The sequence below is a fragment of the Amblyomma americanum genome, chromosome 2, assembly GCF_052857255.1.
Source record: "Amblyomma americanum isolate KBUSLIRL-KWMA chromosome 2, ASM5285725v1, whole genome shotgun sequence".
Lineage (NCBI taxonomy): Eukaryota > Metazoa > Arthropoda > Arachnida > Ixodida > Ixodidae > Amblyomma > Amblyomma americanum.
In genome coordinates, this window is record NC_135498.1 from 124,183,896 (window position 1) to 124,197,522 (window position 13,627).

A 13,627-nucleotide genomic window follows, 5' to 3' on the forward strand; every position below is an offset into this window, starting at 1 on the left:
CTTTGACTTGGTCAGTGACAGTAATCTTTTGCTTCGACTATGTCTTAATAACTGTTGATTATTCAACTTTTACATTTTGTTTTATTTATTATACAAATGACGATTTATAGTTCCAGCGGACAGCTTCCGCCCACAAACTTTCGCCTACTGCTTCCGTCCATAAACTTCCGTCTACAACTTCCGTCCACGCCACTCACGAGCCAATAAAAGTTTACGCCCTAATATTGATCTTCTGCGGGGCTTCTCTGGACGGGCAGGTATAGCGGGATGCGATTGCTGAGGAGCCATTATTAATGCTGGGATGAATAACGCCCCTGTGCAGCGTAACAGGTTGGCATCAACGGCGCCACTGCCGAGATAGCATGTATTTCTTTGAAAATTCTTGAGTAGGTGTTCGTGCCGAAAGAGCCTTTATGTCTGCAAACAGCATGGAAATGAGTAGGCATGGTACATGTCAGATCTATCCGTTGTGCTCCCTATCCCGGCTCCTGTCGTCACTCTGGGTCGTCTTACATTTTAATAGTACATATAAACATTTAACCCCAGTACATTTAAACGTTCATGCTCCTGCGGTCCATGACGTCGGCATCCCTGTTTGCGTCCGTCATTTCCCGTACCGGTTCCTCAGACCGTAGCAGGGTCTCCCAGTCCTCCCATATGGTGTGGTTCTCTACGCCACCCGGTGGATGATCTGTCAGGCTTTCGAATAGAATGTGGATGAGGGTGGCGTTGGGTTGATTGCAGATGATGCAAGGGAGGTTGTTTGACCAATAGAAGGGATGAAAGCGTTCGCGTCTGGAGGCGGCGTCACAGAGTTTGGTGGTAATTGTCATGGCAGGGTTGCGGAGATTGTAGAGCTATCTCTCGGCTCGGCAGAGCTGAGTCAGCTCACTTAACGTGTGCGTGCGCTGCTTGGCGAACTCTGATGAGGGGGACTTTGTGCCCGGTGTATCATGCTTGGGCTAAGCTGTGGGCTGTTTTGCTGCCGAAGTTCCCCGTTTGTGCAGGCATCCTGAGCAGCTCCATGTGGCGGGGCAGGTTTGCACCAGGCAACGTCAGTATGCAAACAGCAGGGACATGAACTCGCCCACACGTGAAGTTTATTTGGACAATTTTTGAATCTGTGAGAAAATAAAGGGCTTCTTTATGGCCGATCAAAGAGCGATGGCTGCCTCTTCGACCACTTCTGAGGTGACCGAAGTGACCGGAAGAGTGGCAAGAAATTGAATATTATGATCCACCATGGCTGCTGCCGCCTCCTCGGCCGAGCATGCGGTGACCTACTGTAGAGCATCGGTCTCGGAGCCGAGCCGTAATACTTGTGGAACGACTTTTACCGGGTTCGGCAGCAGCGCTTGTGTTGTTGGGAATGGGTATTTCTGGGAATGCCTTGACCAGGAGGTTTGAATGTGTGAATTCTACCTCTGTCAAAGCGGTAACTTCATTGACGCTTTCACGAAATGCACTTATCTTGAACGAAAGACATTTTTGGCGCGCACACACAAGGTGAATGTCGCTCGCTGAAAGTCACACTATGTGCACCCATTTGAAAGAGTAATTAGGTAAGAGTAACTTCTGTCTGAAGAATCAGTCGTTTTGGCAGAAACGAATCCATGGTTTATTTGAAATGACAAAGCACCGGCGTACCTCTGTGACCATGCCACCAAAAGGGGTGCAGCTGGATAGCCCCTGAGCCGATACATCGCCTTGGTCACGTGGGCACTTTTGGTGTTGTTTGTGGAATAAGCGAGAGGCACAAGCTAATTCGTACTTTACAGCTCAAGGGGCCTGCTTTTGAGTAGTATATTCTGGCACTTAAAGCACCTATAAGGCTACCGAGGACCTCAGAGGAGAGAATGTTACTTCTCCTGTACTGTAAAGAAATTTCGAGGTTCGGGTAGTGGTGTAAATGCCCAACCACATGGGCCGGAAGCAGAACCAACAATTTGGGAACATAAGTCGCACCCTGTGCATCTTGAGTTTAGAATAACTTGCAGTGTACGAAAACAGAACGGGTGCTTCAAATGCCACATCAGCTGACTGAACTCGGTAGTTTTAAGCAGACGATTTGTCGTTGGCAGGGTTTAAACGGTAGGCATAACCGGTCTTTCTTCGTTTAGTCAGTGGATAAGAATTATTTCTCGCACAGATGTTAAATCGTCGAAGATAGGTACATTAGGATAGGAGTCACGACAGAGGATTTCCAGCTCTCGGGCACTACGCCATCCAGCCATACTTTTTTTTGGTGTCAAGTAGTTGAGGGAGTGCAGCGCTACTCAGGTTCTTGTACACCTCGTACTGAATATTGTCCGGGCCGGGCGCTGTCGGGCTAGCGTAAACCACAATATATTCGCGAAAGCCTTGCTTGCGCTGAGCGAGTACTGCATCGAGGCCGACGCCGCTGGCATCATTGTGTGGATTTCTGTCGGAGAACGAGGGTCGAAGTGACGCAGAATTTATGGAGTGGTCAGGAGGCGGCGGAGTGTCGTAAACGCTTCATCACAGGCTGGCATCCAGGCCGAAAGGTCGTGGCTTGAAAGGAGCTTGGTCAGAGGGTCAATGATAGTGGCGAAATTGCGGTAAAAGCGGGGGAAGTAGGAGCAGAGGCTGACGAAGCTGCGGAGGTCTTTTACAGAAGTGGGCTTCGAAAATTCGGCCACAGCTCGTAACTTAGCCGGGTCCGGGAAAACGCCATCCTTCGACACGACATGTCCGAGAATAGTGAGCTGCCGAGCTAAGAAGCGGCACTTTTTCAAATTGAGTTGGAAGCCGGTGTCAGCCAGGCAGCTAAGAGCAGTCTCAAGACGCTCGAGGTGGGACGAAAAGTCCGGGGAAAAGATCACAACATCGTCTAGGTAACAAAGGCGTGTGTGTCATTTGAGCCCTCGGAGCATGTTGTCCATCATGCGTTCGAATGTGGCGGGTGCATTGCAGAGGCCGAAGGGCATGACGTTCAATTCATAGAGCCCGTCGGGTGTGAGGAATGCAGTTTCTGGGCGATCGACCTCCTCCCCCATCGGCACCTGCCAGTAACCGGAGCGCAAGTCCAATAAAGAAAAGAACTCAGCGCCCTGCAGGCAGACGAGGGCATCATCGATTCGGGGGAAAGGGTAAACGTCCTTGCATGTATTCTTGTTCAGACGACGGAAGTCCACGCAGAACCGGATGGAACCGTCATTTTTCTTGACCAGGACCACTGGCGATGCCCACTGGCTGTGCGACGGCTGTATCACGTGACGCTTGAGCATGTCGGTCACCTGTTCGTCAACGAGGCGGCGCTCAGCGGCTGACACGCGGTACGGACGTTGGTGCAAAGGGGCATGGGTTCCAGTGTCAATACAGTGGGTAACGGTGGTGGTGCGGCTCAAGGAAGGTTGCTGGTAGTAAAACGAAGCTTGAAAACGGTGCAGAACGGCGACAAGCTGGTCTCGTTGGGTAGACGTCCGGGCGGCGTCGACAGAGCGGTCAAAGATATCGACAGAAGACGGATTGGCGATGGGAACAGGCGTAATGGCGCTGACGTGAAGGCCGGCCGTGCTATAGACGAACGGGTATGCTGAGGCGGGATCGATAAAGGCGACACTACCAAGCGACAGGCAGCGGAGTGAAGTGGTAGGGCTCACGGGTGACATGGCTTTCCTGTGGTCTTTTGTTTGCAAGGTTGCGATATAGGGCCGTGTCAATGGCAGCCGGAACAGTCGTTGGCCCATTGGCTGCGGCTACTACCACGAGTGAAGCATGGCGTTCAGTCGAAGGTTTAACTTCGGGTCGAGACTTGGTTGGGAAAAGCGCACCAAGGGGCTTTCTTGACTTTCTTTGGCTGATACCAAGCCGATGGTGTCAGTGTTCTGAGCAGCAGTGAACAGTGACTCGCAGATCTCCGCCAGCGTGGACATAACCAGAAAACGGAAATTTAATCTCCACGCATCAATAAGCGCCAAAAATTATGAACTAGTCTATGGCGGGGTCTTTTGTTATCTTTTTCGGCTTCCCCATTCCCACCCACAAGAGACCTTATAAAGCACGAAAGGGCGACCGACATCTTATGCTTCATTCTTGTAGAAATTCCCACTTAATCTCCAATCCAACGCTCAAAAAGCCCCCAGTCCTCGCGTTTGTGATAAAACGTACCCAAATGTCTGATTTAAGCTCTTGAGATTACATGTATTGTCATATATGTCAGATGTAAAAGATACCAATCTCGAACATAGCGCGGTGACTTGCTGAGCGAGTCACCCAAGATTTACACTTCAGCGAAGGCTTGGATATTCCATAGGCCAAAGGGAACACTAATTAAATCCGATGTTACCTGCTTAGTACTGTATCGCTCAGGCGTGCTTCACGTGTCGCAATGCACACTCATTGCAAAGTTTCCAATACCAGTGGATACGCTCCCATAATCGGGGTTGCCACTGCCGGATGTTAGTGCTTAGACTCCGAAACGTTGCCTTATTGGGTTTATGAAGTTTAACCCCATGTAACGATTCAGGCTAAGAGGGACTCTGTAGGGAAAGACTTCAGGTAATTTCTACCACTTGCGGTTCTTTAATGTGAACTGACATCGCACATTACACGGGCCTCTAGTATTTGCCTCTATCGAATAGCGACCGCCGCGGCAGGTATTGAACCCGCGTCTTTTTATTCAGCAGCTGAACAGCGCCTTATTGAGTGAAAAAGTGTACTTGCAACGAAGATAAAAAAATTAGTAGAGCTAAGCTTACCGGCTGAGCGAATTGTGCAGCGAAAGATGGTTGGGGTTAGCGGAAAAGGTCTTTCTGGCGCACGCATGCAGGAAGTACAGTAGCGTCGGCACAAGCCTATTTACGGACATTTTATGGACACGACGAGCCAACCTGACACACAAATAGCTACTTGTCTCGGCTTTTCTATTTCGTGCACGTTTAGCGACCTGGCTTTGCCTCTTTCCGAGCACGTTTAGCTACTTGGCTTTGGCCTATTTAGTTTAGATACGCAGCTTAGCCTTTCTATTGGTCGAAATCGTTTGACAAATGGGCTTCGCCGCTTTATGAACCAGCACCACTGCTTGTTGTGCGGTCTTGAACGTTCAGACAGGATATCAACACGCTTTCGACAGTCGCACCAGAATGGAGAATATCCAGTTACACCTGCATGGCCAATCTATGAGCATCTTACTGCGCGCACTCGTGGCGAACATCTTTTGTGAACGCGGCACTGAACTGCGCAGCTACGTTTTTTTTGAGTAAATTAAATAGCGCAGTAAATGTCTCATATCTCGGTAGGCGCCTTACCCGCAGCCACAGCTGGCGTGCGAGGAGGACAGGAAGGAAAGGAAAGGAGCTGAACAGCGCCGGGGGAACCCTCCACTACGACACCTTTTTTCTCCTTTCTATTTATTACACCATCCATTATCTATTTCCTCTGTGCGCTGTTCTGCGTCCTTAGAAAGCTTCACGGCTGGCTCTTGACTGACCTCCAAAGCCTGGAATCGCATAAGCTGTATTCCGCGTATCCCCTTCCACAGTGTCGTTATTATAAGCCCTCTGTGATAATTCCGGATTTCCCATTTATGAATCTGATGTGGCGAGTGTCCTTAACTGTGCGTTTTCTTCTGTTTTCACTAGTGAACCTGCCGATAACCTTCCAGATATCCCATTTTTGGGCCATCCGCTTATGGAACACATATCATTTGAACCTCAAGGTATTGCCAAAATTATTGACTCGCTAACCAATACTTCGTCCTCTGGTATTGACGGCATAAATTCTAAAGTTCTCAAGAATATAAAGATATTAGCAGTATGATCTTGTCACTCATTTTTCAGCAATCTCTATCATCAGGATCTTTACCACGTGACTGGCGGATCGGCAAAATCATTCGAGTGTTCAAGAAAGGTCACCGTTCATCCCCGTTAAATTATCGCCCGATTTCACTCACCTGCGTTTGCTGCAAAATCATGGAACATATTTTGTACTCACATGTTGCTGCCTTTCTATCTTCTGTAAATTTCTTCCATCCTAATCAACGTGGATTCCTTAAAGGCCGCTCATGTGAGACACAGCCTGCCCTTTTCCTACACAATTTACTCTCGAACTTGGAAAATAATATTCAATGTGACGCTGTGTTCCTTGATTTCGAAAAGGCGTTCGATAAAGTTTCTCGTGGCCGCTTAATACACAAACTCTCCTGTCTGAATATGCACCCCTTCATCGTTAATTTGATTCGTGCCTTCTTAACGGACCGTCATCAGTTCGTCTATGCTAATTTTCACTCATCATCTCTTTCACCCGTGAAGTCTGGCGTCCCACAGGGAAGTGTACGAGGTCCCCTTCTTTTTCTAATATATATTAATGATCTTCCACTTAGTCTTTCTTCAAACGTCCGACTGTTTGCTGATGATTGTGTCGTATATCGCCCCATAACAAATTCTTCAGATATCGTCGCTCTTCAAGAAGACCTTCCACAAGTGCAACATTGGTGTGACACGTGGCTCATGTCTCTTATTGTTTCAAAGACCTCACTGATTTCTTTTCACCGTCGCCCCAACTTCATCGCGCCAGTGTACACTATTAATAACTGCCCAATTTCTTCGGTCAATCATTACAAATACTTAGGCGTCCATATCTCTCATGATCTAACATGGACTCTCCATGTCACCAACATAACTAACTCTGCAAACAGTGTCCTTGGATATTTTCGGCGCAACCTTGCTCTAGAACCAAGTTCTCTCAAATCGCTCGCTTACAAGACTTTCGTCAGACCTAAACTTGAATATGCTCATTCTGTCTGGGATCCCCATCAGATTAACCTAATTAATACCATTGAGTCAGTTCAGAATTGTGCCGCCAGGTTCATCTCATCTGTCTACTCCTATCATACCAGCTTCTCAGGTCTGAAATCACGATTGCAGTTGCCTACGCTAGTCACCCGTCGGAACGCAGCACGTCTCTGCTTATTTCATAAGTTCTTTCAGAACTTTCCAGAAGCCAACCGATTAACTCCACGTGTGCATCGGATTTCCCGCCATAACCACCCGAACGCTGTTTACCCTGAACGTGCACATACCACCACATTCCAGCAATCATTTTTCTTAAAAACGGCCCGTGACTGGAATAACCTCTCCGCCGAAGTGGCCACCATCATGAATCATGGACTGTTCAAGACCACTATCGAGGAAGCCTATTCATCAACATAATATTTGTCCATTTTTCATTAATGTATAATAATTTTTGCCGTGTTATCCCAACCCCTCATGTAATGTCCCGAAAAGAGACCTTTGAGGAAAAAATAAATAAATAAATAAAATAAATTTATACTTATGCGTAGCTCACATAACTAACCTCCGGCCACCACGGTGGCTCAGTGGTTATGGCGCTCGGCTGCTGACCCGAAAGGCGCGTGTTGGATCCCGGCCGCGGCGGTAGTATTTCGAGGGAGGCGAAAAAATTCTAGAGGCCCGTGTACTGTGCGATGTCAGCGCATGTTTAAGAACCCCAGGTGGTCGAAATTTCTGGAGCCCCTCACTACGGCGTCCCTCATAGCCTGAGTCACTTTCGGAGGTTAAACCCCTCTAAACTAAACTAAACATTACTAACCTCTGTGATAACGTGAACGGACACGCAGAATAATTGGAAACTACATATTCTTCAAAACTCGTCATCGTGCCCTTCTTCAATCGTTTAGGCAACAGATCGCGACTTTAGCGGTACCTAGAGGTAAGCCCTCAGTCTTAGGAAGCCCGCCGCGTTATGGAAGGCGCCTGCAAATCATGGTTGCTAATTTCGCAACATAGTCCCATTGGGCTCCTCCTGGCGCGGCGTCTCAATGATTAGCGCGTTCGTCCACAGAGGTGGAGTACTGAGTTCGGCCATGACCGCGGCGGCCGCATTTGGATGCAAGCGAAAGGCGCCGGTGAGGTTTCACTCTCCATTGGATGGGAAATAGCAGTGGGAGCTGCAGGTTAATCTTGGAGAAAAGAACTTCGCAGTAACAGCCTCGTTTCACGCTAACTCTAAGAAAATAGAAAATGGGTTATCATTGTCACATATGTCATATATGAGTAATGTGGATATGCTTTCTTCTTTTGGCGTTAGAGGTTTGAACAGTTTTCGTTTCAGCCTTTCTGGCATTTTTACTCACCTTTTGTAGCCCTGGGAAAATTGTAGCGATAGCTACATTACGGTAGCAATGAGCCTTCAGCGTGGCGGCGCCGCCACGCTGTCATGTGGTTGGTCACGTGGTGCGGAGCAGCTACCGGCAGCGTGCGGCCGTGGCTGATCACGTGGTTGGTCACGTGAGCAGTCACGTGCTGCTGCCAGCGGCGTGGCGCGCCGGCGAAACCGAGCTGCAACAGCTGCGCGCATGCGCCATGTCAAGTGGGACGAAGATGAAGAGGGAACGCCCAGAGAAACGGAGCGGCGAAAACTGACTTTGCAATTCAACTGAGCATGTTCCACTAGGCTAGCTGTAGCTATCACGTCACTCCAGGCTTAACCAGAGCTAAACCACCGCCAATTTTTTATTTCGCTTGAATTGAAAATTGAAAATTATCTATTTAGAAAAAAAAATGGCGCCGTAACGGTCTGATCTCGGTGGACAGCAGATATTTAATCGCTCTCTTTATTATTATTCTTAAAATTTTAAAATCAAAACACTCATCCCTTTTCTGTTCATGACGAAAAATTCACCGGTGTTGCGCTCCCACGTGCTTTTCCTTTTTGTAAACTGCGTTCAGGTGAATAGCCACCCGATTCTTGGCCGATCCCCCAGTTGGGTATGTGCCATCTTTTGATAGGCTAACAACAACAGAACAGCACCGTAAGGGAAGGGGTAAAAGAGGGAGTGGCAGAAAAACCGAAGATAGTGGTGCTGCAGTGGAGGTGTCCGGAATAACTTCGACCACCTGGGATCTTTATCATGCACTGACATCGTACAGCACACAGCAGCCTTTGCGTTTCGCCTCCATCGAAACGTGGTCGGTTTTTAACTCGGGTACTCCGGCTCAGTATCCCTAACCTCTGAGCCACCGCTGCATTCGCATTCACTTTGTCGTTTGTATTGCTTATCTGAGGAAGTTTCAAGTTGCGTTTGAAATTCCTATTGTGAAATGGCTGTGGACGCAGCACTTTTTCTTGTTTTCTCTCCATCCATTTTCTTTCTGTGTATGTTGCCCTACTTGCCGTTTTTCGCTGCCATGAACCACCATCTGGCCCACTGAGGCGAGCTCGCTTGGTACAAGCATTATCGCAGCTACGGTAACGTACTACGGTACCGCAAAAGTGTTTCTCCCGCGCATTTTACAGTATACGGCCAGGAATGACCATGTGAGCTTCAAGTACGCTGGTAAAGTTAACTGTAACACGCTCCACTTTACGATAAATGTCTCTGATATGCCTTTGCGAAAATTAACACGTTTGGAATATATGGCGGCACTGAAAGGCAACAAATTGCCGAGGGCCCCACGGCCAGATACTTTGAGGACATCGCCGAAGCTAACGATTGTCTCGCCCTCCAGAGCGAAACATCCAGCTGTTGAACACCGCAGCTTGTCCTTGATATGAGCCCAGGCTTACCTTCAGCAGAGAGGGAAAGACTAGCCGGCCGTCTGCATCAGTTCCAAGACTGTTTCTCGTCTATGTCGGCAGTCAAACAGACGCCTCTCACTAAGCATCACACAATAACGGATTACATTACACGACCGGTTCGACAAAGCCCATGCCGTGTCTCGTTACAAGAGCGCGAAGCCATAGCTAAGCAGGTTCAAGAAATGTGCATGATCGTGTTATCCAGCCACAGAGGAGTCAGTGGGCTTCGCCTGTGGTTCTTGTTAGGAAAAAAGATGTCCGTGTGTGATTTTGCGTTGACTACCGAAAACTTAACCAGGTCACAAAAAACATGTCTACCCGTTCCTACGCACCGACTATTCTCATGACCTGCTGCGGCATGCGGGCTAGTTTTTTCCACGACTTGTAAAGTGGTTATTGCAGACCGAAGTTGATGAGCGGCATCGTGAGAAGACAGCGATCGTGGCGCCGGAGGGCCTTTATGAATTCATGGTCCTTCTTTGGGCTTGTGTTCAGCTCCAGCAACACTTCAAAGAATGATGGTTGCTGTTTCATCAGACCTGCAATGGCAAACGTGCTTGGTGTACCTGGACGACGTTGTATTTTCAACAACGTGCGAAGAACACCTCCAGCGCCTTATTACCGTGCTACAGGCAATAAGATCTACAGGCCTGACGTTAAAGCTCAAAAAATCCCACTTTTGTTATGAGGAGCTCCTTTCCGTATACCATATCGTTACTCACTGTGGAGTCCGGCCGTATCGTTCTAAAACCACTGCCGTCGCCTACATTCAAACTCCTTCGGACAAGAAAACGGTCCGTCATTCTTTGGGCCTTTGTACGTATTACCGGCGGTTCATTGCCAACTTTTCTCCACTTGCTGCACAGTTGAAGCATTTGACAAGAGAGGACGTCCCATTCGCATGGCCATAACAGCAGCAGCAGCAGGCATTTGATTCATCAAATGCCCGCCGCTTGCAAACCACTCCTGTCCTTGGTCATTTCGACTCTCGTGCCTCGACTCTCGTCCACACAGACACCAGAAAAGTGGGCCTCGGTGCTATAGTCGTCCAGTGGCACGATGGCTCCCAGCGCGTCATAGCATACGCGAGCGGCGCTCTGTGTCGTGCTTAATCTAATTATTTCACTACTGAAAAAGTTTCTATCTATGTTATACGCCCGGAATTTTCAAGTCATAATTGACCGCCACTGTCTCTGCTGGTTGACGAACTTTCCGGATCCCTCTGACCGCCTTGCATGTTGGAGCTTAGGTCTTCAGGAGTTTAGCATGACCATTGTGTACAAATCAGGGCGCCAGAATAACGAATTCGACTTCTTGTCCATGTCTCCATTCGAGGTTGCACGAAGACTATGAACCGGACTTTCCTCCCATCGCAGCCGCAGACGGAACAACTATTTCTAGTCAGCGACGTGAGGACCAAGCAGTGCAACTTCTCATCGACTTCCTAGAAGCACGTGTCACGAAGGTGCCCAGCCCTTCGCAAGAACGCAGTCCTCCTTTGTATGCACAACAACTAGCTGTACAAAACCAACTTTTCTCCACCGGAAGCGACTACCTCCTCGTCGTCCCAGTGCCTCTACGTAAAGCAATATTGCGGGCGTGTCATGACGAGCCCACCACCGGTCACTTCGGCTACGTCCGCACTCTGGCTCGGATCCTACAGCGCGATTACTGACCTAAGCTTGCGGCGACAGTGCAACAATATGTGCGCACGTGCAGCAATTGTCAACGACGAAAAAGACCCCCTGTAAAGCCAGCTGTACTTTTTCATCCCATACAAGTGCCCAGAGTCCTGTTTGAGAAAGTTGGTCTGGACTTTCTCGGCCCTTTCTCAACTTCATCTTCCGAAAACCGGCGGGTCGCCGTAGCCACAGATTACCTCACGCGCTTAGTTGAAATCAAGGCTCTCTGGTGTGGCACAGCAGCCGAGGCTGCAAAAGTTTGCGTAGAACACCCCAAGCACAGGTAATCCGCCCAACATTGAAAATTATTGGTTTCACTCTGGACGTATTCAGGACCGGCCTTTGCCAATATATTTCTAATACTGGGCTGATAACATTTGCTGCGTGGGACATCGTCCTGAGGCATGGCGCCCCGGCACTTATTATCACGGCTAGAGGGACCGCTTTCACTGCCACTCTTGGAACCCCTCGTGCGACTGAGAGGCACTGCTCATAGGAAAACAACCGCCTCCTATCCCCAGACAAATGGCCTGACCGAGTGTCTTAACAAAATTAACAAAATGCTATCCGTGCACATTGCCGTTGACCATCGATCTTGGGATGATATCCCATTACTTTCGTGTATAACACGGTTCAATAAGAAACCACGCCGAGGACGCCCTTCTGTCTGTTGAACGGCCGAGAAGTATCGAAAGTGTCTGAAGCAATGCTGCCCCATGATGGCGACTACCCCGACGCTGGCGCCGAGGAATTTACTCTTCGTTCAGAAGGAGCTCGACAACTTGCTAGAATGGCCATCCTGAACCAACAATGTCGTGACGCCCGGCGCTACAACCACAGCCACATACTGGGGACGTTCGTCACTGGCGATCGAGTGTGTGTATGGACCCACATTCGACGCCGCGACCTTTCCGCAAAACTGCTAAAGCAGTACTTCGGCCCCTACAGAGTTCTCCTTCAGCTAAGCGACGTAGCCTACGATGTTCTTCCGGATGGAGTTTCCCGTCGCCTCCATATTCGAACGTTCTCAGTCTGGCACTTACGCGACAATCTGCGGGCCCAGAGTCCTTGCGTAAGAAATGCCTCAGCGGGCAAGATTTTGCGTCGTCTCTCGGGGGGCATATATAAGGGAAGCCAAGCAATACGCATGTCGGAACCCATCCGATTTGATGACGTAACTTTCTGCCAGAATTTACGGTGTGGGAACATCTTTCCCGTTTAAGTTGCCTCACGTAACCTTGCGAAGTCGTCGACATCTTGTTTGATAAGAACGCAGCGTTTTCTCAGTGACGAGGTTCCTTAAGCTTACGCATTAAACGGGTCATCGAGTCGTTCAGTGACTGGTTCTGCCGTTGAGAACTTTAATTAGCCTTATCTGGTAAAGCCGACTACTACACATTTTAAACGCAATCTGAATGTGTCTGTTGCAATTTATTGCTTATTTTAGTGCATTTTAATTGTAATTATAGTAAGCTAGAAAAGTAGCATATTTCAGATATTTGTAAGAATGTTCAATATTACTCCAAGCATACTTAGAAATCATTCGTTTTAGTATTTAAGCAAAGGGGTAAACCCATACAAAACTCATATGAAGATAATGCAGTTCGTTCGAAATTATTTTTAGCACACCCTTTTTTCGCTAAGGAATCTGCGCACTGCCGTCTGCCACAACGGATGATCTGACATGCATTCATATTTACTTCCGGAATCGTCAAGTCTTAGGTGTCCCATATTCCCGCGTTACAAAGCGCCCGTCTTTAACTTTATTGCAGCCAAGCGGAGGCTGCCTGAATCCGTTACCGAGTAGTAAACGAAATCGTTCCCCCCTCCTCACCCACTCCCCGGTTTTCAATTTGGAATAGACTGCGTGGCCATTTTCTGCAGTGGGCGCTGGCTCGGCAGGCTGCGTGGTGGCCAACCGGCTGTCGGCGGACGGCAAAGCGCGCGTGTTGCTGCTGGAAGCCGGTGGCCCTGAAGAACCCGCCGTCCAGGTGCCCTTTTTCTCGCCCTTACTGCAACGCTCCCGCCTGGACAGGGACTATATCAGCGAACCGCAGCGCAACGCTAGCTTCTCCTTCGATAGTAGGGTGAGTTCTCTAGCTTGCACGAGGCTACAGAGCGTTAAAGGTCTCGTTCTCTAGAAAATATGGTGTCGGTGTTCTGAGCGAGAAATAACCAGCTAGGCTGTGGCAGGTGCTTTCCAAAGAGCAGCCTAGGAGGCAGGTGAGCCCTTAGGTCACGTTATTTTGTGACGTCATCACAACCTCCTACCCATATAGTGAACAAACTGTCCACCTTAGCAGGTGCCAATCAAGTTAATGGCTAGTCGCCGGGGAAGAGCAGATTAGGTCGCACAAGGCTCATCGCTGGGAGCACGTGCCATC

General features: G+C 48.8%; 1 pseudogene; it reads left to right on the forward strand.

The window, feature by feature from the left end:
* Positions 1-1,242: 1,242 nt before the first annotated feature.
* The window catches only part of LOC144120056 (4-pyridoxate dehydrogenase-like), a 31,509-nt pseudogene continuing 19,124 nt past the window's right edge, over positions 1,243-13,627 (forward strand).